The sequence below is a fragment of the Rhinopithecus roxellana genome, chromosome 8, assembly GCF_007565055.1.
Source record: "Rhinopithecus roxellana isolate Shanxi Qingling chromosome 8, ASM756505v1, whole genome shotgun sequence".
Taxonomy (NCBI): Eukaryota; Metazoa; Chordata; class Mammalia; order Primates; family Cercopithecidae; genus Rhinopithecus; species Rhinopithecus roxellana.
The window spans coordinates 87,672,524-87,698,511 of record NC_044556.1 but is presented as its reverse complement, the minus strand read 5'-3'; the positions used below and the strand labels follow the sequence as shown (position 1 = coordinate 87,698,511).

The 25,988-nt window shown below is 42.9% G+C and overlaps 1 protein-coding gene and 1 pseudogene across 9 annotated transcripts in view; both read right to left on the bottom strand.

Moving 5' to 3' along the window:
• Positions 1-25,988, bottom strand: part of CNIH3 (cornichon family AMPA receptor auxiliary protein 3) — a 372,243-nt gene that overhangs the window by 209,647 nt on the left and 136,608 nt on the right. For 5 of the 9 annotated variants that reach the window (XR_004059003.1, XR_004059004.1, XR_004059005.1 and 2 more), the window contains one exon: positions 16,822-16,890. The exons of the other annotated variants lie outside the window; for them this stretch is intronic. The gene's annotated coding sequence lies outside the window, so the exon portion shown is untranslated. The remainder of the gene's footprint in view (positions 1-16,821; positions 16,891-25,988) is intronic. 9 annotated transcript variants of the gene reach the window in all.
• LOC104677283 lies at positions 1,531-2,516 on the bottom strand (annotated as a pseudogene).

The window sequence follows — 25,988 nt, the reverse complement described above, 5'->3', positions numbered from 1 at the left end:
TTGGCTATATTTGGCTTTATTTCTGAGTTCTCTTTTCTATTCCATTGGTCTACATGCCCACTTTTACACCAGTACCATGTTGTTTCAGTAACAATAGCTTTGTAGGATAGTTTGAAGTCAGGTAATGTGTGATGCCTCTAGATTTGTTTTTGGGTTTTGTGGGGTTTATTTGCTTGGTTACTTACTCTTGCTTTCACTATGTGGGCTCTAGAAAAGGCAAATATTACCTTCAGAAAAAACAAAAGGCTCTGCAGGAAAGAAATAGTAATCATAGTATACTAAACAGCTCAGTTGTGAATAGCACCTACATAGGTCATAAGAATGCAAACACTGAATGTTAAACCACATGTGAAAGTGAAGTGTATAAAGAAACTGAAACCCCCTCTTCCTTAATGGGAAATAAGTAGATTATTCCTACTATAAAAAAAAGTCAAGAAAAAGCAAGATAAGGATGTTATTTAGAGATATGTAGGTAAATTCCAAAAAAGTATAAGTACTTCTGAAGGGCAGGAAATGGAGGGCAAAGTTGGGAATGGAAGGGGGACTCCCATCAAGCTCTTCACTTTTACTATTTGACTCTTTAAACTATGTAGATATATAACTTTTTTTTAAAGAAACTATTTTTAAAGTAAAAAGAAAGTTTATGGATATCCCCATGTATATTGACTGTCTGTTGGCTGAGAAAGAACATGATAAAAGCCACACTTTAAAATATATTTGAACTTCCTTACTCAGAAAAGCATTTATATACATTAGAAAAATAGTAGATTCACATAAGTACAAAACACATAATTGATTCATGTCTAAGCAGTGCTCAGTATGTGTATGGATTTCCTCTCCGTATAAGGTTTAGTAATTAAGAGACTTAACCTACCTAAGCCTCAGTTTACCATAAATGTTACCAAGAATGGATGCAGTTGTTCATCTGCTCTTTGGATGCTGTAAGATCCATGTCTTTTTAAAGTTCCCTTTTATATGTACTAGCTTGAGTAGGTATCTAATTGTTGCACCCAAACATGCCCTGAGAAAAATAGTGAAGATATATACACTACTCAAAGTTGCCCAGTTGGCAAGTGATAGAGACATGATTTGAAACTAGTACAAAGGCTATTCTACTTTGCTACACATTTATAGATCTTCATAATTTTTCTTCAGTGACTTTTTTTTTCCACAAAAAGCACTTTTTATTTGAGACAAAGAGAAGTCTTACTGAAAGGATTACATTTCCAAGCAGTCAAAACTCAACTGTTAGTGGCACTATTTTGGCCAGGTAGATTCTGCTTCTCTTTGGTCAGAAAAGGGTATTCAGGTTGTACTTTCCCCAGCTGGGCAAAAAGAAGGGCAAAGCAAAGCTACTCTATTTACAGGGCTCTTCAGATCCAACATCAAGATAGACACATCCTCGCTGGCCACTCTACAGGTTGCTGTCCCACTGCTGAGTGAAACAGGCCATACTATCTTTGCAAGGAAAACAAAATGAGGCAGGAAACACAGTATAGGTCACTTGGGGACAAGCAGGCATCCACAGCTTCAAAATTCCTCATGGAAGGGGTAATCCTTGCGGGAGGCACAGCCCACCAAGGCACAGATGCTCCCATTTCTGTTGCAGCTGAATAAGGTGGTCATATCCTGGCTGTTCAGTTTAAAGTCAAAGACCTTAAAGTTCTCAGTAATATGTTCTGGTGTCACAGACTTGGGGATCACCACCAAGTTCCTCTACCTGGGGAACCAGATCAGAACCTGGGCTGTAGTTTTATTATGCTTGGCTGTGATTGCCTTGATCCTGGGATCCTCCAGGAGGGAAGGATCTGCAGGCTTGGCCCAGGGCCTGTCAGGAGAGCTGAGGGGGCTGTAGGCGGTCACCATGATGCCTTTGAACTGACAGTACTGGATTAACTTCTCCTGAGTGAGGTACAGGTGGCACTCAGTTTGGTTAACCGCCTACTTATACTTTAAGTCAGGCTTATTTAAGATCCTCTCAATCCGGAGATGGTTGAAGTTGAAGATGCCAATAGCTTTCACCAGCCCTTCATCTACTAGCTCTTCCATGCCCGCCCATGTGTCCAGAATGTTGGTGTCACTGGGAACCACATTACCTGACTCATCTAATGGGAAAATTCCTTCCCAGACTTGAAGCTTTTTGGCCAGCGAATATGGTAGAGGTCCAGGTAGTCCAGTTTCAGGTCAACGAGCATCTTCTGGCAGGCTCCTTTCACCAGGCCCTTCTCATGGTACGCTTGCCACAGCTTGTTGACCATGAAGAGCTCCTCACGTTTCACTACCTGCTCCCTGAGCTTCTCCTGAATGGCCACTCCCACCTCATTCTTATTCTGGTACACGTGGGCACAGTCGATGTGGCAGTACCCAATGTCAATGGCCACCTTCACAGCCTCAGTTACCTGGCCCAGAGGAGACTTCCAGGTGCCTAGCCCCAGGATGGCCATCTTGGTGCTGTTGTTGAGCATGAAGTGGCTGGCCGTGGCTGCTGCGCTCTCCAGACCTCCGCCCAGAACCATGCACCTCAGTGACTCTTTAGGTAACTTAATAATACTAAAATAGTTATGTCTTTAAGAATGCCTGGTCTAATCAACAATGAAATATTTACTGTGACAGTGGAGCCACTTAATAGATTTGGATTTGCAAAGCCAGTGGGTGGGAGGTTGCTTATTTTCTAATAGGTACCTGACGTGAAGCAGTGGGTGCTTTTATTATGACCACAGGGACCTACCTGATTTTCCCAACTATGGATAGGTAGAGAGACTGAGGTAGCATATAGTCTAGTCTACATGTGTTTTATATATAAATATACTATTAAAATGTCAAAAATAAACTATATATTTTCTAATTAGAACATATAAAAAAATGGACTCATATGTGTAATCCCAATACCTTGGGAGGCTGAGGTGGGAGGATCCCTGAGCCCAGGAGTTCAAGACGAGCGTGGGCAACACTGTGAGACCCTGTCTATATAAATATATAATGCTTTTTTAAAAATAAACATATGAAAAAGGGAAATACCATTTACAAAAAAAAAAGTGAGGAACTATAAACATCTACATGCAAGTGATTTACCTTCCTGGTTAATAAGACCTCACTTGTAGCTACCTCTCCTTTACCTTTTTATCACACATTTCCTACCCTGGGAAAAGGTAGGGAGACTACTCCCTTCACAAAGGAAACATGGAAAAAAGACAAACAGCTCCCTAAGAATTAGTTTCTCATGCTTGAGTTCCGATATGGGGTGTTATGTTTTCACACAAAAAGCCCTGCTGAATTCCTCACAAATTAACTCTGGGTTAATCTGCTGAACTACTATTACCTAGTTCCACTTAATCTCATTCTAGTTTTCCTTATTCTGCCTTAGAAAAGGACTTTTCTTGGACTCCCTCACACTGATAAGCTAAATGTCAATAACTTCCAGCCTTATGAAGATCTCCGAGCACACTGCCTAAATTCTAGCTTAGAGTTCCATAGCAAAGGCAGCGGCTGAGCTCGGCTTTTCCTCTATGCCTAGTCAGACCCATTTTCAGCTATCTCCAAAAAAAGGCTGTACCTTGCAGCTTGTGTTTTAATTACCCACTTCCTATATACTCTCTTCCTAAAGGAAGATTGAATGAAAATAGAGAATAGAAAAGCAATAAAGAAAATCAACAAAACCAAAAGTTGGTTCTTTGAAAAGATCAACAAAATTAACAAATCTTTGATGAGACTGACTAAAAAATCAAGAGAAAAGACTCAAGTTACTAAAATACAAAACGATGCTGGGAACATTACTACTGATATTACAGAAATAAAGAGGATTACAAGACAGTATCATGAACAATTGTACGTCAACAATTTTGATTATTGATTCAATCTACTTAATAGCTATAGGTCTAGTAAAATTTTCCATTTCTTTATTAGTCAGTTTCAGTAGATTATGTGTTTCTAGGAATTGTTCATTTCATCCAGGTTATTCAATGTGTTGCACTCCAGTCTAGGCAACAGGGCCAGACCCTGTCTCAAAAACAACAACTACAACAAAAACTAACTTAGAAATAAATTTAACCAAGGAAGCAAAAGACTTGTACACTGAAAACTATGAAACATTGCTGGAAGATAAAATAAATGAAAAGACATCCTTTGTTCATGGATTGGCAGACTTAACATTGTTAAGATGACAAGACTACCCAAAGTAATCTACAGCTTCAATACAATCGCTATTAAAATCCCAACAGCATTTTTGGGGGCAGAAATATTTTTAAAAAAACAACAACAACAAACCTATCCTAAAATTCATCAAGGGATCAATCTCTAATAATCCTCTAACAGGATTGCTATACAGATTCAATTAGATCAGGGGTTTAGTGAATTCTTTTTTTTTTTTTTTTTTTTCCTTGAGATGGAGTTTCACTCTGTCACCCAGGCTGAAGTGCAACAGCATGATCTCAGCTCACTGCAACCTCCACCTCCCAGATTCAAGAGATTATCATCCCTCAACCTCCCGAATAGCTGGAACTACGGGCGTGCGCCACCTTGCCCAGCTAAGTTTTGTATTTTCAGTAGAGACAGGGTTTCACCATGCTGATTAGGCTGGTCTCAAACTCCTGACCTCAGGTGAGTCACCCGTCTCCACCTCCCAAAGTGCTGGGATTACAGGCATGAGCCACCACACTGGGCTGTGAATTCTTATAATTGTATGTTGCCTTGGCATCCATTTTAAATATAAGTTGGACTTCCTCATGCCAGAAGTACAGTTTAGTTGCCTTTGACACAATTTCTAGTTCTCCACCTCCTCCTAGTTCTGCAGTGTGGTTGATCCAGATGTCTGCCTTATATAACAACCTCCTGGTGACCACCTGCCTATAAGACTAGATGCAACCTATTTGACTTGCCTGGCTGACCCCCACATCTTGCATTGTCTGTGCAGATATGCTGCAGTGACCACCTCTCAGTCACAGCATGGCCTCATGGAACTCATGCTTGCTTGCTTTAAACCCACCAGTTAGAACTCCCTGTGGAAAACCTGCTTGGGCAATCCCCTGGACACCAAAAAGGGCTTTGGCCTTCAGGTCCTCCCTCACCCTCTCTCTTTTGCTTTCTACCCTCTGGTTGCCCCTGCAGGTCCCAGTCAGTGCCCCTCTTCCTGTCAGACCTGCTTGGGGTTTTTTTGTTGGTTTGTTTTTGAGATGGAGTCTCACTCTGTCGTCCAGGCTGGAATGTAGTGGTGAGATCTCGCCTCACTGCAACTTCCGCCTCCTAGGTTCAAGCGATTCTCATGCCTCAGCCTCCCAAGTAGCTGCGATTACAGGTGCCCAGCACCATGCCCGGCTAATTTTTTGTATTTTTAGTAGAGACAGGGTTTCATCATGTTGGCCAGGCTGGTCTTGAACTCCTGACCTCAAGTGATCCATCCACCTCAGCCTCCCAAAGTGCTAGGATTACAGGCGTGAGCCACCATGCCTGTCCCCTGCTGGTTTTATGATACCCTCTTCTCTCTGCGATCTTTAAGTAATTAAAAAACTGCTTCTGTTATTTTATGAGTCTTGCTATGCCACCTGCTCTGTGTCTCACCTGGCTGCCATACCTGATCCTAGCTCTCCTCAGGGCAGGGCTCTCCTAGAGAGTGAAAATCTTGCATTAGGGGCACTCTCAAAAGAGAGACCTCAAAACCCAATGAGAAGAAAACACAACAAGGGGTTTTGGGGGAATTTGATGGGTTAACCCAAAGTTTACAGAGAAGTGCAAAGGACCAAAAATAGCCAAGATACACTCAAAGGAAAATAAGACAAGAGGCCTTGCCCTATCAAGTACCAAGAATTATTTAAAAACTCTAGTAATTAAGATAGTGGAGGCACAGAGGTATACTGAACAATGAAATAGAATAGGTTCCAGAAACAGACCCATATGTATATGTGCATTTATGACAAAGCTGCCATTGCTCACAGTGTGGAAATTCATGGTGCTGAGTACTGAGTATTCACACAGGAAAAAGAGGAAAAAAAAAAGAAATATGATCCTATTTCTGTTGGATCTATCCTATTGAAAACAAACATCAATCATCAATTCCACATAGACTGTAGGCCTAAATGTGAAAGGCAAAACTACAAAACTTTTTTTTTTTTTTTTTTTTTTTGGAGACAGAGTCTCGCTCAGTCGCCCAGGTTGGAGTGCAGTGGCGTGATCCCTGCTCACTGCAAGCTCCGCCTCCCGGGTTCACACCATTCTCCTGCCTCAGCCTCCCAAGTAGCTGGGACTACAAGCGCTCACCGCCACGCCCGGCCAATTTTTTTGCATTTTTAGTAGAGACGGGGTTTCACCGTGTTAGCCAGGATGGTCTCGATCTCCTGACCTTGTGATCCGCCCGTCTCGGCCTCCCAAAGTGCTGGGATTACAGGCTTGAGCCACCGCGCCCGGCCCTACAAAACTTTTAGAAGATAATATAGGCAATGTGATTATAACATTCAGTAAGAAAGATTGCGTACAACGTTGTTGTATAAATAGTTTATACAAAAAATATAAACTATAAAGGAAATGTTTGATAAGTTTGGCTAAGCTAAAATTAGAACATATGTTCACCAAAAGAAACTGTTAGAGAATTTAAAAAGCCATTAAAAATGGAGAAGCTTTTGAGAAGTGTCTGTTCATATCCTTTGCCCACTTTTTGATGGGGTTGTTTGTTTTCTTCTTGTAAATTTGTTTGAGTTCTTTGTAGGTTCTGGATATTAGCCCTTTGTCAGATGAGTAGATTGCAAAATTTTTCTCCCATTCTGTAGGTTACCTGTTCACTCTGATGGTAGTTTCTTCTGCTGTGCAGAAGCTCTTTAGTTTAATTAGATCCCATTTGTCAATTTTGGCTTTTGTCGTCGTTGCTTTTGGTGTTTTAGACATGAAGTCCTTGCCCATGCCTATGTCCTGAATGGTATTACCTAGGTTTTCTTCTAGGGTTTCTCAAAAGAAGACATTCATACAGCCAACAGACACATGAAAAAATGCTCATCATCACTCGCCATCAGAGAAATGCAAATCAAAACCACAATGAGATACCATCTCACACCAGTTAGAATGGCAATCATTAAAAAATCAGGAAACAACAGGTGCTGGAGAGGATGTGGAGAAATAGGAACACTTTCACACTGTTGGTGGGACTGTGAACTAGTTCAAACACTGTGGAAAACAGTGTGGCGATTCCTCAAGGATCTAGAACTAGAAATGCCATTTGATCCAGCCATCCCATTACTGGGGATATACCCAAAGGATTATAAGTCATGCTGCTATAAAGACATGCACACGTATGTTTACTGCGTCACTATTCACAATAGCAAAGACTTGGAATCAACCCTAATGTCCATCAGTGACAGACTGGATTAAGAAAATATGGCACATATACACCATGGAATACTATGCAGCCATAAAAAAGGATGAGTTTGTGTCCTTTGTAGGGACATGGATGCAGCTGGAAACTATCATTCTCAGCAAACTATCGCAAGAACAGAAAACCAAACACCACATGTTCTCACTCATAGGTGGGAATTGAACAATGAGATCACTTGGACACAGGAAGGGGAACATCACACACCGGGTCCTATTGTGGGGAAGGGGTAGGAGGAAGGGATAGCATTAGGAGATATACCTAATATAAATGACGAGTTAATGGGTGCAGCACACCAACATGCACATGTATACATAACAAACCTGCACGTTGTGCACATGTACCCTAGAACTTAAAGTATAATAAAAAAAAAATGGAGAAGCTATTTGTTGCAATATACAAATGTGGTAGTATCTAAAATACACAAAAAAGTCATATAAATCTATAAGGAAAAGAAATCTTAACAGAAAAAGATAGGTACAACCACAAAAAAGAACAAGATCATGTCCTTTGTGGCAACACGGACGCAGCTGGAGGCCATTATCCTAAGCAAATTAACACAGGAACAGAAAACCGAATACCACATGTTCTCACTTATAAGTGGGAGCTAAACATTGGGTACATAGGGACACAAAGGTGGCAACAACAGACACGGGGGACTGCTAGAGGTGGGAGAGGGAGGGAAGGATTGAAAAACTATTGGGCACTAAGCTCACTACGTGGGTGACAGGATCGATTGTACCCCAAACTGCAGCATCACATAATATACCCATGGAACAAACCTGCACATGTACCCCTTGAATCTAAAATAGAAATTGAAATTATTTTAAAAATCATTAAGGTTGGCAAGACTTTCTCTCTTTAGAGTAGAAGAAACATAAGTATCCACATCCATATGAAAATATGCTTGGCCAGGTGCAGTGGCTCACGCCTGTAATCCCAGCACTTTGGGAGGCTGAGGTAGGTGGATCACCTGAGGTTGGAAGTTCGAGACCAGCTTGGCTAACATGGTGAAACCCTGTGTTTACTAAAACTACAAAAATTAGCCCAGCATGGTGGTGGGTGCCAGTTACTCTGGAGGCTGAGGCAAGAGAACCTCTGGAACCCAGGAGGTGGAGGTTGCAGTGAGCCAAGATCTTGCCATTGCACTCCAGCCTGGGCAACAGAGTGAGACTGTCAAAAAAAAAAAAGAAAGAAAATATTATCAACCTCATTCACAATCAGAAAAAAGAACAAACCACAGTAAGATACTATTTCATACCTACCAGACTGGCAAAACTTTAAAAGTCTGACAAAATCAGGTGTTGGCTATGATGGAAAAACCAGAGCACTCACACTGCTGGTGAGAGTGTCAATTGGCACAACCACTTGAAAAAGAATTAGAAATAATCTAGAGGAAGGCCGTCTTATTCTCAATATGCATTTTATTACCCAATCCACTCCCGACATTAGAAAAAGCTCCAAAAATTAGATTCCGACCCTCAAACCTCACAACAGGACTTAATTAACCTCGCCTTCAAGGTGTACTGTAATAGAGTAGAGACAGCCAAGTAGCAATGTATTTCTGAGTTGCAATTCTTTGCCTCCACTGTGAGACAAACCCAAGCCACATCTCCAGCAGACAAGAACTTCCAAACGCCTGAACCGCAGCTGCCAGGGGTTCTTCCAGAACCTCCTCCCCCAGGAGCTAGCTACAAGTGCCGGAAATCTGGCCACTGGGACAAGGAGTGCCCACAGCTTGGGATTCCTCCTAAGCCATGTCCCATCTATGCGGAACCCCACTGAAAATTGGACTGTCCAGCTCACCCAGCGCCACTCCCAGAGCCCCTTCAACTCTGGCCCAAGGCTCTCTGACTCCTTCCCAGATCTTCTCGGCTTAGTGACTGAAGACTGACGCTGCCCAATCACCTCGGAAGCCCCCTGGACCATCACAGACGCTTCAGGTAACTCTCACAGTGGAGGGTAAGTCTGTTCCCTTCTTAACCAATATGGAGGCTACCCACTCCACATTACCTTCTTTTCAAGGGCCTATTTCCTTTGCCTCCATAACTGTTGTGGGTATTGACACCCAGGCTTCCAAACCTCTTAAAACTCCCCAACTCTGGTGCCAACTTGGACAACATTCTTTTATGCACTCCTTTCTAGTTATTCCCACCTGCCCAGCTCCCTTATTAGGTCTAGACATTTTAACTAAATTATCTGCTTCCCTGACTATTTCTGGGCTACTAGCCATACCTCATTGCTGCCTTTTCCCCCAGTTCAAAGCCTCCTTCGCATCCTCCCCTTGTATCTCCCCACTTTAACCCACAAGTATGGGATACCTCTACTCCCTCCTTGGTGACCAATCATGCACCCCTTATCATCCCATTAAAACCTAATCACCCTTATCTTGCTCAATGCCAACATCCCATCCCACAGCACGCTTTAAAAGGATTAAAGCCTGTTATCACTCGCCTGTTACAGCATGGGCTTCTAAAACCTATTAACTCTCCTTACAATTCCCCTATTTTACCTGTCCTAAAACCAGACAAGCCTTACAGGTTAGTTCAGGATCTACACCTTTTCAACCAAATTGTTTTGCCTAACCACTCCATGGTGCCAAACCCATATACTCTCCCATCCTCAATACTTCCCTCCACAACCCATTATTCTGTTCTGGATCTCAAACATGCTTTCTTTACTATTCCTTTGCACCCTTCATCCCAGCCTCTCTTCGCTTTCACCTGGACTGACCCTGACACCCATCAGGCTCAGCAAATTACCTGGGCTGTACTGCCGCAAGGCTTCACGGTCAGCCCCCATTACTTCAGTCAGGCCCAAATTTCTTCCTCATGTTACCTATCTCGGCATAACTCTTCATGAAAACACATGTGCTCTCCCTGCCGATCATGTCTAACTGATCTCTCAAACCCCAACACCTTCTACCAATCAACAACTCCTTTCCTTCCTAGGCATGGTTGGATACTTTCATCTTTGGATACCTGGTTTTGCCATCCTAACAAAACCATTATATAAACTCACAAAAGGAAACCTAGCTGACCCCATAGATCCTAAATCCTTTCCCCACTCCTTCAACAGCTTTAGAGACTGCCCCCACACTAGCTCTCCCTGACTCATCCCAACCCTTTTCATTACACACAGTCAAAGTGCAGGGCTGTGCTGTCGGAATTCTTACACAAGGACCGGGACCACGCCCTGTAGCCTTTTTGTCCAAACAACTTGACCTTACTGTTTTAGGCTGGCCATCATGTTTCCATGCAGTGGCTGCCACCACCCTAATACTTTTAGAGGCCCTCAAAAATCACAAACTAGGCTCAACTCTCTCTACAGTTCTCATAACTTCCAAAATCTATTTTCTTCCTCACACCTGACACATATACTTTCTGCTCCCCAACTCCTTCAGTTGTACTGACTCTTCATTGAGTCTCCCACAGTTACCATTGTTCCTGGCCTGAACTTCAATCTGGCCTCCCACATTATTCCTGATACCACACTTGACCCCCATGACTATCTCCCTGATACACCTGATATTCACTCCATTTCCCCAAATTTCCTTCTTTCCTGTTCCTCACCCTGATCACACTTGGTTTATTGATGGCAGTTTCACCAGGCCTAACTGCCACACACCAGCAAAAGCAGGCTATGCTATCTTCCACGTCTATCATTGAGGCTACTGCTCTGCCCCCTTCCACTACCTCTCAGCAAGCCGAATTCATTGCCTTAACTTGAGCCCTCACTCTTGCAAAAGGACTATGTGTCAATATTTATACTGACACTAAATATGCCTTCCATATCCTGCACCACCGTGTTGTTATATGGGCTGAAAGAGATTTCCTCACTACACAAGGTCCTCCACCATTAATGCCTCTTTAATAAAAACTCTTCTCAAGGCTGCTTTACTTCCAAAGGAAGCTGGAGTCTTACACTGCAAGGGCCATCAAAAGGCATCAGATCCCATCACTCAGGGCAACGCTTATGCTGATAAGGTAGCTAAAAAAGCAGCTAGCGATCCAACTTCTGTCCCTCAAGGCCAGTTTTTCTCCTCATCTGGTCACTGCCACCTACTCCCCCAGTGAAACTTCCACTTATCAATCTCTTCCCACACAAGGCAAATGGTTCTTGGACCAAGGAAAATATCTCCTTCCAGCCTCACAGGCCCATTCTATTCTATCATCATTTCATAACCTCTTCCATGTAGGTTACAAGCCGCTAGCCCACCTCTTAGAATCTCTCATTTCCTTTCCATCTTGGAAATCTATCCTCAAGGAAATCACTTCTTAGTTGTTCCATCTGCTATTCTACTACTCCTCAGGGATTGTTCAGGCCCCCTCCCTTCCCTACACATCAAGCTCAGGGATTTGCACCCCCCAGGACTGGCAAATTGACTTTACTCACATGCCTTGAGTCAGGAAACTAAAATACCTCTTGGTCTAGGTAGACACTTTCACTGGATGGGTAGAGGCCTTTCCCACAGGGTCTGAGAAGGCCACTGTGGTCATTCCTTCCCTTCTGTCAGACATAATTCCTCGATTTGGCCTTCCCACCTCTGTACAGTCCGATAACGGGCCAGCCTTTACTAGTCAAATCACCCAAGCAGTTTCTCAGGCTCTTGGTATTCAGTGGCACCTGGTTTTACCTCAAACTGTCACCCTTAAGTCTCTCTTTAAGTGGATAGAAGATCTTCAGTGACAAAGTACACTCCAATACTTTCACCCTGATGAAGTCCTATTCTTTACTTTTATACTCACTGTTATTCTGGTTCCCATTCTGATGCCACCCTCTACCTCTCTCCAGCTATCTCTATCACACTATCAATCTCACTCTCTCCTAGCCATTTCTAATCCTTCTTTAACACAATTGTTAGCTTTGCATTTCTCTTTCCTCCAAAATTTGCTGAGGCCTCGATTTACTCACTGCTGAAAAAGGAGGACTTTGTATATTTTTAAATGAAGAGTGTTGTTTTTACTTAAATCAATCTGGCCTGATATACGACAACATAAAAAACTCGAGGATAGAGCCCAAAAACTCGCCAACCAAGCAAACAATAACATCAAACCCCCTTGGACACTCTCTAATTGGACGTCCTGGGTACTCCTAATTCTTAGTTCTTTAATACCTATTTTTTCTTCTTCTTTTATTTGGACCTTGTGTCTTTCATTTAGTTTCTCAATTCATACAAAACCGCATCCAGGCCTTCACCAATAATTCTATATGACAATGCTCCTTCTAACAACCCCACAATATCACCCCTTACCCCAAAATCTTTCTTTAGTTGAATCTCTCCCACTGTAGGTTCCCACGCCGCCCCTAATCCTGCTCGAAGCAGCCCTGAGAAACATCGCCCATTATCTCTCCATATCACCCCCCAAATTTTCGCCGCCCCAACACTTTACCAATATTTTGTTTTATTTTTCTTATTAATATAAGAAGACAGGAATGTTAGGCCTCTGAGCCCAAGCTAAGCCATCATATCCCCTGTGACCTGCACACATACATCCAGATCGCCTGAAGCAACTGAAAATCCACAAAAGAAGTGAAAATATCCTCAACTGATGACATTCCACCATTATGATTTGTTTCTGCCCCACCGTGACTGATCAATGTACTTTGTAATCTCCCCACCCTTAAGAAGGTTCTTTGTAATTCTCCCCACCCTTGAGAATGTACTTTGTGAGATCCACCCGCTGCCCGCAAAACATTGTTCCTAACTCAGCCGCCTATCCCAAAACCTATAAGAACTAATGATAATCCACCACCCTTTGCTGACTCTCTTTTCAGACTCAGCCCGCCCGCACCCAGGAGAAATAACAGCCATGTTGCTCACACAAAGCCTGTTTGGTGGTCTCTTTACACGGACATGTGAGACAGCAAGAACGAAGATTCATGTGCCCTGTAACCCAGCAGGTCCGCATGCAGGATTATACCCTAGAGCTCCTGTACATGTGCACAAAGGGCCTCATACAAGAATGATTGAAAAAGTCTTGTCTAGATCATGTTTTAAAAATGGAAACAACGCAAACATTCATCCACATCTGAATGAATAAACCACACAGTGGTGTATTTATATGCTCTAGCACCATGTAATTCCTATAATAGGAATTAGTTACAGTGACACACAACTGCACAGATGAAACTCAAGATCAAATGTCTGAGTGAAACACACAAGTTGCAGAAAATTCATGCAGTATGATTCCATTTGTTTAAAGTCCAACAACATTCAAAACTAAACATGTCGTTTCAGAATATAGCAAAAAGTAGGAGCACTGGCTCACACCTGTAATCCCAGCACTTTGGGAGGCCGAGATGAGCAGATCATCTGAAGTTGGGAGTTCGAGACCAGCCTGACCAACATGGAGGAACCCCATCTCTATTAAAAATACAAAGCCGAGGCCGGGCGTGGTGGCTCAAGCCTGTAATCCCACCACTTTGGGAAGCCGAGACGGGCAGATCATGAGGTCAGGAGATCGAGACCATCCTGGCTAACACAGTGAAACCCCGTCTCTACTAAAAAAATACAAAAAACTAGCCGGGCGAGGTGGCGGCCACCTGTAGTCCCAGCTACTTGGGAGGCTGAGGCAGGAGAATGGCGTAAACCCGGGGGGCAGAGCTTGCAGTGAGCTGAGATCCAGCCACTGCACTCCAGCCCGGGTGACAGAGCGAGACTCCATCTCAACAACAACAAAAAAATGCAAAGCCGAGTGTGGTGGTGCATGCCTGTAATCCCAGCTACTCAGGAGGCTGAGGCAGGAGAATCGCTTGAACCTGGGAGGCAGAGGTTGCCGTGAGCTGAGATCGCGCCATTGCACTCCAGGCTAGGCAACAAGAGTGAAATTCTGTCAAAAAAAAAAAAAAAGTGAACAATAAACACAAAATTCAGGAGAATAGCTACATCTGAGAAGGGAAAAAGATTCTACAGCGCACCCAAAGGTAATGCTGGACACAGGTGTTCACTCTTTTGTAATTCTTTTTATATTTTAGAGACAGGGTCTTGCTCTGTCACCCAGGCTGGAATGCAATGATGTGATCAAGGTTCACTGCAGCCCCAAGCCCCTGGGCTCAAGCAATCCTCCCAGCTCAGCCTCCTGAGTAGCTGGGACTGCAGGCATGCACCACACCTGACTAATTTATTTATTTTTTGTAGAGATGAGGTCTCACTATGTTGCTCAGGCTGGTCTTGAACTCCTGGCCTCAAGCAATCCTCCTGCCTTGGCCTTCAGAAGCTCTGGGATTATGGGCATGAACCACCATGCCTGGCCAATATTGTAATTCCTTACACATCATATATATATATTATATGAATATTCTCAATATCTAATCAAAACAATCAAATGAGATGACGACTAAGTGAAACACACAGCTCAGCAGCTGACATCTACTAGGTGCCCATTCTTCTTCTAAGTATCGTTTCATTATAAATTCTGTTTGTTTGTTTGAGATGGAGTCTTGCTCTGTTGTCAGGCTGGAGTGCACTGGTGTGATTTCGGCTCACTGCAACCTCCGACTCCCTGGTTCCAGCAATTCTCCTCCCTCAGCCTCCAGAGTAGCTGGGATTACAGGCGCATGCCACCACACCCAGCTAATTTTTGTATTTTTATTAGAAAAGGGGTTTTACTGTGTTGGCCAGGATGGTCATGATCTCCTGACTTCATGATCTGCCCACCTTCGCCTCCCAAAGTACTGGAATTACAGGCATGAGCCACCGCGCCTGGCCTCATTATAAATATTTTAAAACGAATTTGAGTAAAACTAAATGGTTTTCTTTCAACTTCAATAATTGCTCTTAGATGGAAGAATGCCACAGGATCAGATTCCAGGTCTGTTCAAGCTAAAGAGTAACAAGGCTCCCCTACTCCTGGTTCTCAATCCTACAACATCCCACTGGGGTCATTTAAGCCAACTGAACTAAAAATAAACATCTACAGCCGTTTCATCCTTTCCCCCCACCTTGATTTTTACCTGTGTGGTTCTCTTTTTGACTAGAAAATAATCCTTTTGTGAAACTATGATGAGAGAAGCCACACCCCTAAACTGGAAGAAATAAAAATAGAAGCACAGTGGATGCCAGAACAGTCACACACTCTCTCATTTGAGTGCTCTGCATCATCACACGTTATATTTAGCTTGGTGCAAAAGTAATTTTAATGGCAAAAAATGCAATTGCTTTTGCACTAACCTAATACAAAAGGCAGAGTAGGCGTAAAGATAGTGATCTGCTCACTGCCTGTTCTTGGGGTATCTTCTGGTCCAAATGCTATAAATCTCAGGATACAGGCATGGGCAAAGACTTCATGTCTAAAACACTGAAAGCAATGGCAACTAAAGCCAAAATTGACAAATGGGATCTGATTAAACTAAAGAGCTTCTGCACAGTAAAAGAAACTATCAGCAGAGTGAACAGGCAACCTACAGAATGGGAGAAAATTTTTGCAATCTATCCATCTGACAAAGGGCTAATATCCAGAATCTACAAAGAACTTAAAAAAATTTACAAGAAAAAAACAAACAACCCCATCAAAAAGTAGGCAAAGGATATGAACAGACACTTCTCAAAAGAAGACATTTATGCGGCCAACAAACACGTGAAAAAATGCTCATCATCACTGGCCATCAGAGAAATGCAAATCAAAACCACGATGAGATACCATCTCACACCAGCTAGAATGGCAATCATTAAAAAGTCAGGAAACAACAGGTGCTGGAGAGGATGTGGAGAAATAGGAATGCTTTTACACTGTTGGTGGGAGTCTAAATTAGTTCAACCATTGTGGAAGACAGTGTGGCAATTCCTCAAGGATCTAAAACTAGAAATACCATTTGACCCAGCAATCCCATTACTGGTATATACCCAAAGGATTATAAATCATTCTACTATAAAGACACATAAACATGTATGTTTCCTGCGACACTATTCACAATAGCAAAGACTTGGAATCAACCCAAAGGTCCATCAGTGATAGACTAGATAAAGAAAATGTGGCTCATATACAGCATGGGATACTATGCAGCCATAAAAGAGGATGAGCTCGTGTCCTTTGCATGGACATGGATGAAGCTAGAAACCATCATTCTCAGTGAACTATCACAGGAACAGAAAATCAAACACCGCATGTTCTCACGCATGAGTGGGAGTGGAGGAAGAAGAACACATAGACACAGGGAGGGGAGCATCACACACCAGGGCCTGTATGGGGATGGGGAATAGGGATCAGATAGCATTAGGAGAAGTACCTAATGTAGGTGATGGGTTGATGGGTGCAGCAAACCACCATGGCACCTATGTAACAAAACTGCATGTTCTGCACATGTACCCCAGAACTTAAAGTATAGTTAAAAAAAAAAAAAAGAAGAAGAAAAAGAAGAAAGAAAAGAAATTAAACTAATGCTAAATCCTGGGGAAAAAAAAGAAAAGAAAGAAAACATCTGTGACACAAAAGAGCCCCAAACCAAAGAGAATTGTAAGTAATGCTGACATTTTAGTAATAAAGGCGCTGGCATTGGTCTTCTCTCCAGTTTTGCTTTGCTTTATAACCAGGAGGCAGCTGGAAAACAAACAAAACATACAAGGTTTTATCACTTCATTCAAACAGACTTCAGAGAAGTGGCATCCAGGTATGCTATAGAGACAAACAAATTCTATTGTTTGTCTAAGTGTCCACTGAATTTCCAAGTTAATTAAAGCAATGGGGAAAAAAAAAAACCAGGACAGGCAAGGACTGTGTTTTCACTGGTGCTCCAAAACAGTCAGTAAGAAACAAGTGAGAGGAGAAAGGGAAACAAGCTGGCCAGACCTTCTCAGTGTGAGGGAAGCAAACGTTCACCGAGACGGTCCATTCATCTGCTCAACCACTGAGCACCCACTGTGCACCAGGCTCTGTGCTGGGAAAAATAAACACATAATTCCCTACCTCATGGAGAATGTAGCTTAGTAGGGGAAAGTCAGAAGCAAGTTGGCAATTCGTGGTGTACAGGAGAAGCAGGGGCTGCCACGGGACCACACAGCACCAGGCTTGAGGGCTCAGAAAAGCCTCCTCACAGAAAGCAACAGCAAATCTCAGACTCCACTGGGGAGTAAGACCAGTTGTCCTGACATAGTGCACAGTGGGCTGAGGGAGGGGAGTATGAAGCAAGAGGAGAAAGCCCCAATCTGGAGAACAGCAGGTGTCAGGGCTCAGGGAGCAAGCATGGGGTACAGGAGAAGGATAACTAGGTCAGAAGGCCTGGAGCAAAGAATGCAAGCAGGGTAGTGCTGGGTTCACCATCCCTAAATATTATGCTTTCCATGGCTTCAGGCCCACTGGACAAACCCAGGCAATGAACAGCCTCAGACCTGGAGAGCAGAACTCCTGACTCACACATCTCATCTATCTTTTCCACAGTGCCTTGTGTTCTTGCAGTCACACTCTTTGTTGCAGATACAATGCCAGCCGGAAATACGGCTGTGACAGGACAGTGACTCAGAGTATACAGTTGGGCAATGAGAACTTAAACCATAACTATAAGACTTTTTGTGAGAAAAATCTATTAGACAGAGACATACACACACTCAGATCTGCTACTCCTAGCAACTCCTCCATTATATATTAAGAGGAGACCTCAAGCATTGCAAAATCTATTTGGGGGAATGATAACCAGTTTTATTGCCTGCCTGTTCTTGAGAAAACTTCTGATTAATGGAATCAACTGAACCTTCTTTATTTTCAAATCTGTTCACACATAGCCTTAGGGTCATTTGTGATGTGAGACTGAAGGGGACTGGGATGCTGTGGATGACAGCTGCCCACCACCTGTCTGGTCCTAAACCATCCACTTTCCCACTGTAGCTGCTCAGGCTCTCCTAGCCAGAGGCCTGTCAGGAGCCAATTGAGCTGTATCTATCCAGGTATCATTAATTTGTTTCTGTTGTGATTGTTCCTTCTGGCAGACAAAGCCATCCTTGTGGAAGGCAGAGCAGGAAAATCCCACCCAGGCACATGGACCAGGCAGCTGGCAGAGTGCATTGAGGTGGCTCTGCCATCTGCTGCTTAGAAGGAAGGGCCTGAGGCTCACACATGCATCCAAAGCCTGTAAACCCCAGACTTCACCAAACCAAGTGGTAACGCCTCCATCCAAGTATCATCAGCCCTTCTGGTCACATGGATGCATTGTGTGACTTCTCATCCTCTTCAAGTTAACCCTTGTCATTCACTTCGACCTGATAAAAATGCTGGGCTGCCAGTGGGAGTGGTTGAGAATAGGAAGCAAAGAGACTTCATAGTGCGATTTGTCTTGCACTGGAGACAAATCAAGCCCTGGGGATGGCCTTAGCCTCTTCTGTCCAGAGATGGTCCTACTGAAAATAATAACAGATTATTTTCCTTAGAGCTAAATCATTCTCTATGTTTTGTCATTTTAGAAAACCAGAGATATATTTCAAAGTGGTAGTGACACTTTCTTCTACCACCCTGTGCCACCAGTGCCTAGCACACAGCAGGCATTTATAAACAGTTATTGATACTAGGTGATGAATTATTAGCACAAGAGCCTGCTTATTTAGAAAAGGAAATTCTACAAAATCAAAGATCTAGAAGGACAGGCATGGACTATCCAGTATAGAGCACACCTCAATATGTGACTGCTCAAGAAGCCACGTACCAAATCAAACACAAGTGTGACTCACATCACATGGGTCCTTTCAACATGGAGACCTATTCCTCTCCAGGATCTCACCTATTAGAAAAATGTATATTCACCCTATAGATTTTGTTTAAGATTCTGTCTTCTCTGTGGGGAGACATTTGGAGTTGTCACTCAGCAGCAGAGATCTGGAGGGACCAGATGGCTGGTAAAACAGGAGGCTATTCTCAATCCAGGGCCAACAGGAAAGCTGGAAGGCAGAGCCCAAATTTAGTTTGAAACCTGATGCCCGACAGTATAAAATTAGAAACTCCTTTGAACCATCTGGTTCTTTTAAATAAATACCTGTCTGTCCGATCCTAGAATGGAAGGATATTCAAAGTTTAGCTTCCTTCCCTAAGACACAACATCTGTTCCATCAGTAGTGAACAGCAGCCATGGGAGATACTTAATACTGGCTAGCTGACAGAGCCTACACTAATGGTTGCCTATCTTAAGTACTCTAAAGTTCTTCAGAATTTTTCTGATTCCAACATCTCTTTCACTCTTCTCTTCCAACCACCAAATCCCCTCTTCTTACTCTCCCTCAGGCTAGAATACACACACACACACACACACACACACACACCCCATCTAAAATATTTCAATGTAGTATTGTCCTTCTTCTGCCAACCCACCCACAATGATCATTCCTTCTCTACATTGCTCTACTTTCTATTGTCCTTCTCTCCCCTTCTCTTGACAGTGATATAATTTATCCACGACCCCCCAAAAATCAACACTTCACCCCCTTGTGGGGTGACTGTCTTAGTTCATTTTGTGTTGCCATAAAGGAACACCTGAGACTGGGTAATTTATTAAAAGGAGAGGTTTATTTGGCTCATGGTTCTGCAGTCTGTACAAGAAGCATGGCACCAGCATCTGCTCCTGGTGAGGACCTCAGGAAGCTTCCAGTTGTAGTGGAAGAGGAAGGAGAGCAGTGTGTCTTATGGCGAGGGAGGGGGCGAAAGAGAGAGCGAGGGGAGGGGTGTCATGCTCTTTTAAACAACCACTCTCATGTGAACTAGTAGAGTGAGCACTCATTATGATGGAGAGGGCCACCAAGCCATTCATAAGGGATCTGCCTGCCTGATCCAAACACCTCCCATTAGGCCCCATCTTCCAACACTGGGGATCAAATTTCAACATGAGATTTGGAGGGACAAATATCCAAACTGTATCAGTCACCATCCCTAAATATTATAAAATAATCTGTCCCCAGCCAAATCAATGTATACCCCAGACCATTCTCCCTTAAACCCCCATTTTTCAGCTTTCATGTGGCCTAAGATCTCTTCCACCACACATCATCTCACCACATGCTAACACCACCCCAACCTTTTATCTTGACTGGAAATGGCCTAACCTGAGTGATTTAGTGATTCATCCCTTGGAAACAGAAGTGAAGAAGAGTCTGGAGTGGAAGAGTCAGCAGTGAAGACCCCAAGAAGGGAGAGTCAAATAGGACCTCCCTAAGTACTTCCATTTTCTCTTGTATTCCAAAGGCCTTTTAAAGAATAAATGAGATGATGTATAAATTCACCTAGTAAATTGTTGAAGCCCAATGCAAAAGTAACAACACTGTTATTAAATTATTCCCACAAAAATCCCTTAATTAGCATAGAAATAGTGTCATTATAGTTCCCTCAAATGAGTTCCTTTTCAGTGATACGGTGATTGAGTCTCAATGTTGGAGTTGTCTTCAACTCCATCCCCTCCCTTGCCCTCTACATTGTTAGGCACAAGTTTCCATGCACTCTTCTTTGAGAAAGTCCTTCAATTCATTCTCCATATCCATTATCTTTTGCCCTGAACTTAGCTCAGCCCTTTGTCCCTTTGACACTGAAGCATGACTCTCTTATTCTAGGGTCTACTTACTCTATGTGAGCTCAGATCCTCCAATAAGCAGATGTCAACATGAACAATACATGCAAGATACTTTTGGGGGAGATACTTGGGCAGGATAGAGAGGGAGAGAGGATGCATAGGCAGAGGGAAACTTCGGACCACACCCGTCTGACACCCATGACAGGAGGGAAAGAAGACTGGTAGGAAGAGCCTCAGGCCATGCTGCAGTTCTAAGAAAGTCTCGTTTGACTGACAGGTTCCCATTAGAAGAGAGCACATCGAGCAGAATTGGCCCAGCTTTAGTACCTTCAATATGTCAATGAGGGACAGCGGCAGCTCAGGGAAAGTGTGGCCCCAGCATAAAGATCAGAGTAATGAGGAAAAGATAGCTTCTCAAGTACTAAGTGAAATGGATAGACAAAGGCAAAAACTGAAACTTGACTCCCTCTCACGCCATTCACAAAAATCAGCTCCAGGTGGATTGTAGATCTAAGTATGAAATGATAAAGCTTTCAGAAAATTATATATAGAAAAATTCATGACTGAGAAAAGAAGCCTGTAAACCATAAAGGAAAAGACAGATGCACTAGAATGCATTAAAGTTAAGAATTTTTATTTACCAATATTAAGAGCTTCTGTTCTGATAAGCAGAAGAGTGAAAAAACAAACAAGAATGGGAGAGTGTCATTTTAATACATGTAACTAAGAGGCTCATAATCAGACTCTATTAAAAACTGCCAAAAGTTAATCAAAAACAAAATAACAGAGAACCCAGTAGAACAAAGGGTAAGAAACTCAAACTGGTGTTCCACAAGAGACCATGCAAATGGCCAGCAAACATACACAAGTGCTGAATATCATTAATCACAAGGGAAATGCAAATTGAAATCATAATGAGATACATTCAACACACACCTGAATGGTTAAAATCTAAAACAGTGGTCTGCAAACTTTTTGGCACCAGGGACAGGTTTCATGGAAGGCAATTTTCCCACAGACTCAGGGGAATGGTTTCAGGATGATTCAAGTGCATTACACTTATTGTGCACTTTATTTCTATTATTATTACATTGTAATATATGATGAAATAATTATTGAACTCACCATAATATAGAATCTGTGGGAGCCCTGAGCTTCTTTTCCTACAACTAGATGGTCCCATCTGGGGGTGATGGGAGACAGTGACAGATCATCAGGCATTAGATTTTCATAAGGAGCACATAACCTAGATCTCTCACATGCACAGTTCACAATACGGTTCGTGCTCCTATGAGAATCTAATGCCACCACTGATCTGAAAAGAGGCGGAGCTCAGGTGGTAATGCAAGCACTGCGGAGCAGCTCTAAATGCAGATGAAGCTGCACTTGCTCACCCTCTGCTCACCTCCTCCTGTGGGACCCGGTTCCTAACAGGCCACGGACTGGTACCAGGGGTTGGAGAGTCCTGACTAAAAGATAACACAAAGTGCTGAAAAGAATGAGGAGCAATAGAAGTTCCTATGCACTACTGAAGAGTGTATAAAATGATTCCACCACTTTGGAGAACTGTTTGCAAAATCTACTACTCAATATTGCTCATCCTGTGACCTGGAAATTCCACTCCTAGGTATGGAAATGCCTAGAAGTGGTTTTACATAATATAGGATATACATATGAAAAGCCATGCCCAAGAATGTTCATAGCAGCATTACTCACTATTATTAATATGAAGCAAATGTCCAACAGTAAATCTGTGGTCATATTCATTCCATGGCATCCCATAGTGAAAAGTAATGCATCAAAACTACACCCAATGATATAGATAAATTTTACAAATACAATGTTGAGTGACACATACTCTATGATTACATAAAGTTACAAATATATAAAGTTCAAAAATAGTTGAAACTAAAATATCATATTTAGAGATTCATACTTAGGTGGTAAAACTATTGGAAAAATGTAAAGACATGATAACCATGAAGGCCAGGATAGTGGTTACCTTTAGGAAGAGGGAAAGAGTATAATTGGGGAGGGGTATGCAGGGTCTACTGGAATGCTAGCAATAGACTATTTTTGACCTCAGTGTTTGCTTTATAATAATTTGTAAAACTTTACTAACATATTTTATGCATTTATCTTAATTGTGTTATATTTCTCAATGTTTTTTAAAAGGAATTCTTTTTTAAAAAAATTGCAGATGTAGTGGCTCATGCCTATAATCCCAGCACATTAGGAGGCCAACATGGGAGTATTGCGTGAGGTCAGCAGTTGGAGATCAGCCTGGGCAACACAATGACACCCCATCTCTACAAAAATGTTAAAAATAAAAAAACTAGCCAGCCATGGTGGCACGTGCCTGTAGTTCTAATTACCTGGAAGGCTGAGGCAGGAGGATCCCTCAAGCCCATGAGTACAAGGTTACAATGAGCTATGATAGGGCCATCGCACTCCAGTCTGGGTGACAGAGCAAGACCTAAAAGTTTAGTGTAACACAGAATAAGTGAAAAAGCCAGCAAAATATAGAAGACTAATCACAAATAAGTTAATTTCATCACATGATAAAGCATGTTTATCATTTTTCTAAAACAAAAGAAGTGGGAAACAGAAGGTATTATTAATAGAAACATCCTCTGAAGCAAAACTGTCTGCCTAGAACCCAAACTATATAGAAAGGATAGAAATTACTCAGCCTCTTCCTAGCAGGTAAAGGTTCCCTTCCCTTCACCTGGCTGGCAGTTTGAATTGCAAGGAAAGATGAAACTCTGTGACTCATGTTGGCAAAAGATGATTAAGGACTAATTTTACCAATGTACTTTAGGTACCAGTTTGCAAAGCATGCTTTTAAGTACTCTGATAATTAATGGGTAAGCTGGCAGGCACTTTTTCACTCTAATACATTTATTTCTTAATTAAAACGACATGCAGATGTTAACATTTATTATTTTACTAGTTCACAGCAATATAATTAACTGACTTTAAAAAGCTGAAAATGATACTGCCATCTTTCAGAAGTTGCAGCATTTGGTCTAAATGAAAATGTGAAGTAGGAAAAGGTGTCCTCATTTCACAGTCTGTCTCCCCACATCTCTCCCCTGTGACTGCTTACAAAGTGGGCTGTAATAATTCTTCCCAATCCAGTGCATGTGCCCCTTTGCAATGTGACTTTGTCACCACTCCCATCGGGGGGTGGGGTCTTTTTCCCCACTAGGGACTGACTAAGGAGGAGGAGTGGTGGGAGCAGTTTGCTCCAGTGAGGAAGATAATTTTATTGCATTGTTTAGAATTGCTAGCACACGGTGAAAACAAAAAAAAAAAATCAACTTTTCATTAGTTTTATTATTGCTTTTCAATTCTCTACAGAAAATGCACCCTCTTACTGTCTGCACCCAGGAGTTGTTCTCCCACTGCCAATCATTTCCCTGCTTGGTATGCCATTGTTCCCCACCCCTTGAATCTGAGCAGGCCTGGGACGTGCTTTGACCAGTAGAATGTGGTAAAAATGACACTTTGGGACTTCCAAGCCTAGACCTCAAGACATTTGCAAAATTTGCTCTAGTCCTCTTAGAACCTTGAGACCACCATGTGGGGAAGCTGAGCCTGGCCTCCCTGAAGATAGAAGAACACATGAAGAGAGAAGTCCACCTGATAGCCAGCATTAGTTATCAAGCATGTGAGTGGGGCCATCTTATATCATTGACCCCGATCCAGCCATCAGATGGCTACAGCCACACGAATGACTCCAGGCAAGACCGGCAGAAGAACTGCCCAGCTGAACCCAGCCCAAATGGTGGACCCACATATTTCTGAGCGGTTCGAATGGTTTTTTGAAGTCACTAAATTGGGTTCTCATCCTAGCTCTTCCTTTTAGCAGTGAGACCATGAACAAATCACTTAACTTTTCTAAGTCTTTTCCTTTATCTGTAAAATGGGAATAATGATATAGAACTTTCTACAAATGACTGTGGTAAGGACTGAATAGGATTATGTGTATGTGCCAGGGTGGAGGCACTAAGATGTGAAAGGTACCAGATACCAAAGTGAGTATGAACATATCCCACTGAAGGAATTCTCAAAGTAGACAGTTAAGAACTGGTTGAGGACCAGGCGTGATGGCTCATGCCTGTAATCTCAGCACTTTGGGAGGCCAAGGCAGGTGGATCACTTGAAGTCAGGAGTTCAAGATGAGCCTGGCCAACATGGCAAAACCCCATCTCTACTAAAAATACAAAAATTAGCCAGGCATGGTGGCACGTGCCTGCAGTCCCAGCAACCCTGGAGGCTGAGGCAGGAGAATCACTTGAACTGGGGAGGTGGAGGTTGTAACGAGCTGAGATCATGCCACTATACTCCAGCCTGGGTGACAGAGTGAGACTGTCTAAAAAAAAAAAAAAAAAAAAAAAAAAACAGGTTGAGGACTCTTGAACCCCTCAATTTCACCTCAAGGGAGTAAAGACAGAGAAAGGATTTTGTGAGGGGGTTTTCTTTGAAGAAAGCACTGTTGTAAGACTCCTTCTAAGAGGGGATAGTGGGCTGGGTACAGTGGGTCACACCTGTGATCCTAGCACTTTGGGAGGCTGAAGTGGGAGGATTGCTTGAGCCTAGGAGTTTGAGACCAGCCTGAGCAACATAACAACACCCTATCTCTACAAAAAAAATAAAATAAAAATAATTAGCCAGGGATGGTGATGCATGCCTGTGGTCCCAGCTGCTAGGAGTCTGAGGTGGGAGGATTGCTTGAGCCTGAGAGTTGGAGGCTGCAGTGAGCTGTGATCGCACCACTACACTCCAGACTGGGTGACAGAGTGAGACCCTGTCTCAAAAATACAAAAGTGGGGAGGCTGGAGAGTGTTGCCCTCTCTCTTCAAGCCTGTTTGAGACTGGGTCCTTCGCCAAGCCTGCTCAGAGAGCCTAAGATGTGCTCCTTGTAGTCCAGGAGCTCCTCAGATTCGTGCCTGAGAAAGTGAAACAAAGGGGAGGGCTGTCTTTGGGACACAAGGTCTAGAGAGCAATTTTATACCAGGGAGCTGCTGCCTAAACCAGGGATCCCCAACCCGCGGGCCACTGACTGGTACTGGTCCGTGGCCTGTTAGGAACCAGGCCACACAGCAGGAGGTGAGCAGTGGGTGAGCAAGCACTACTGCTTGCGCTCCGCCTC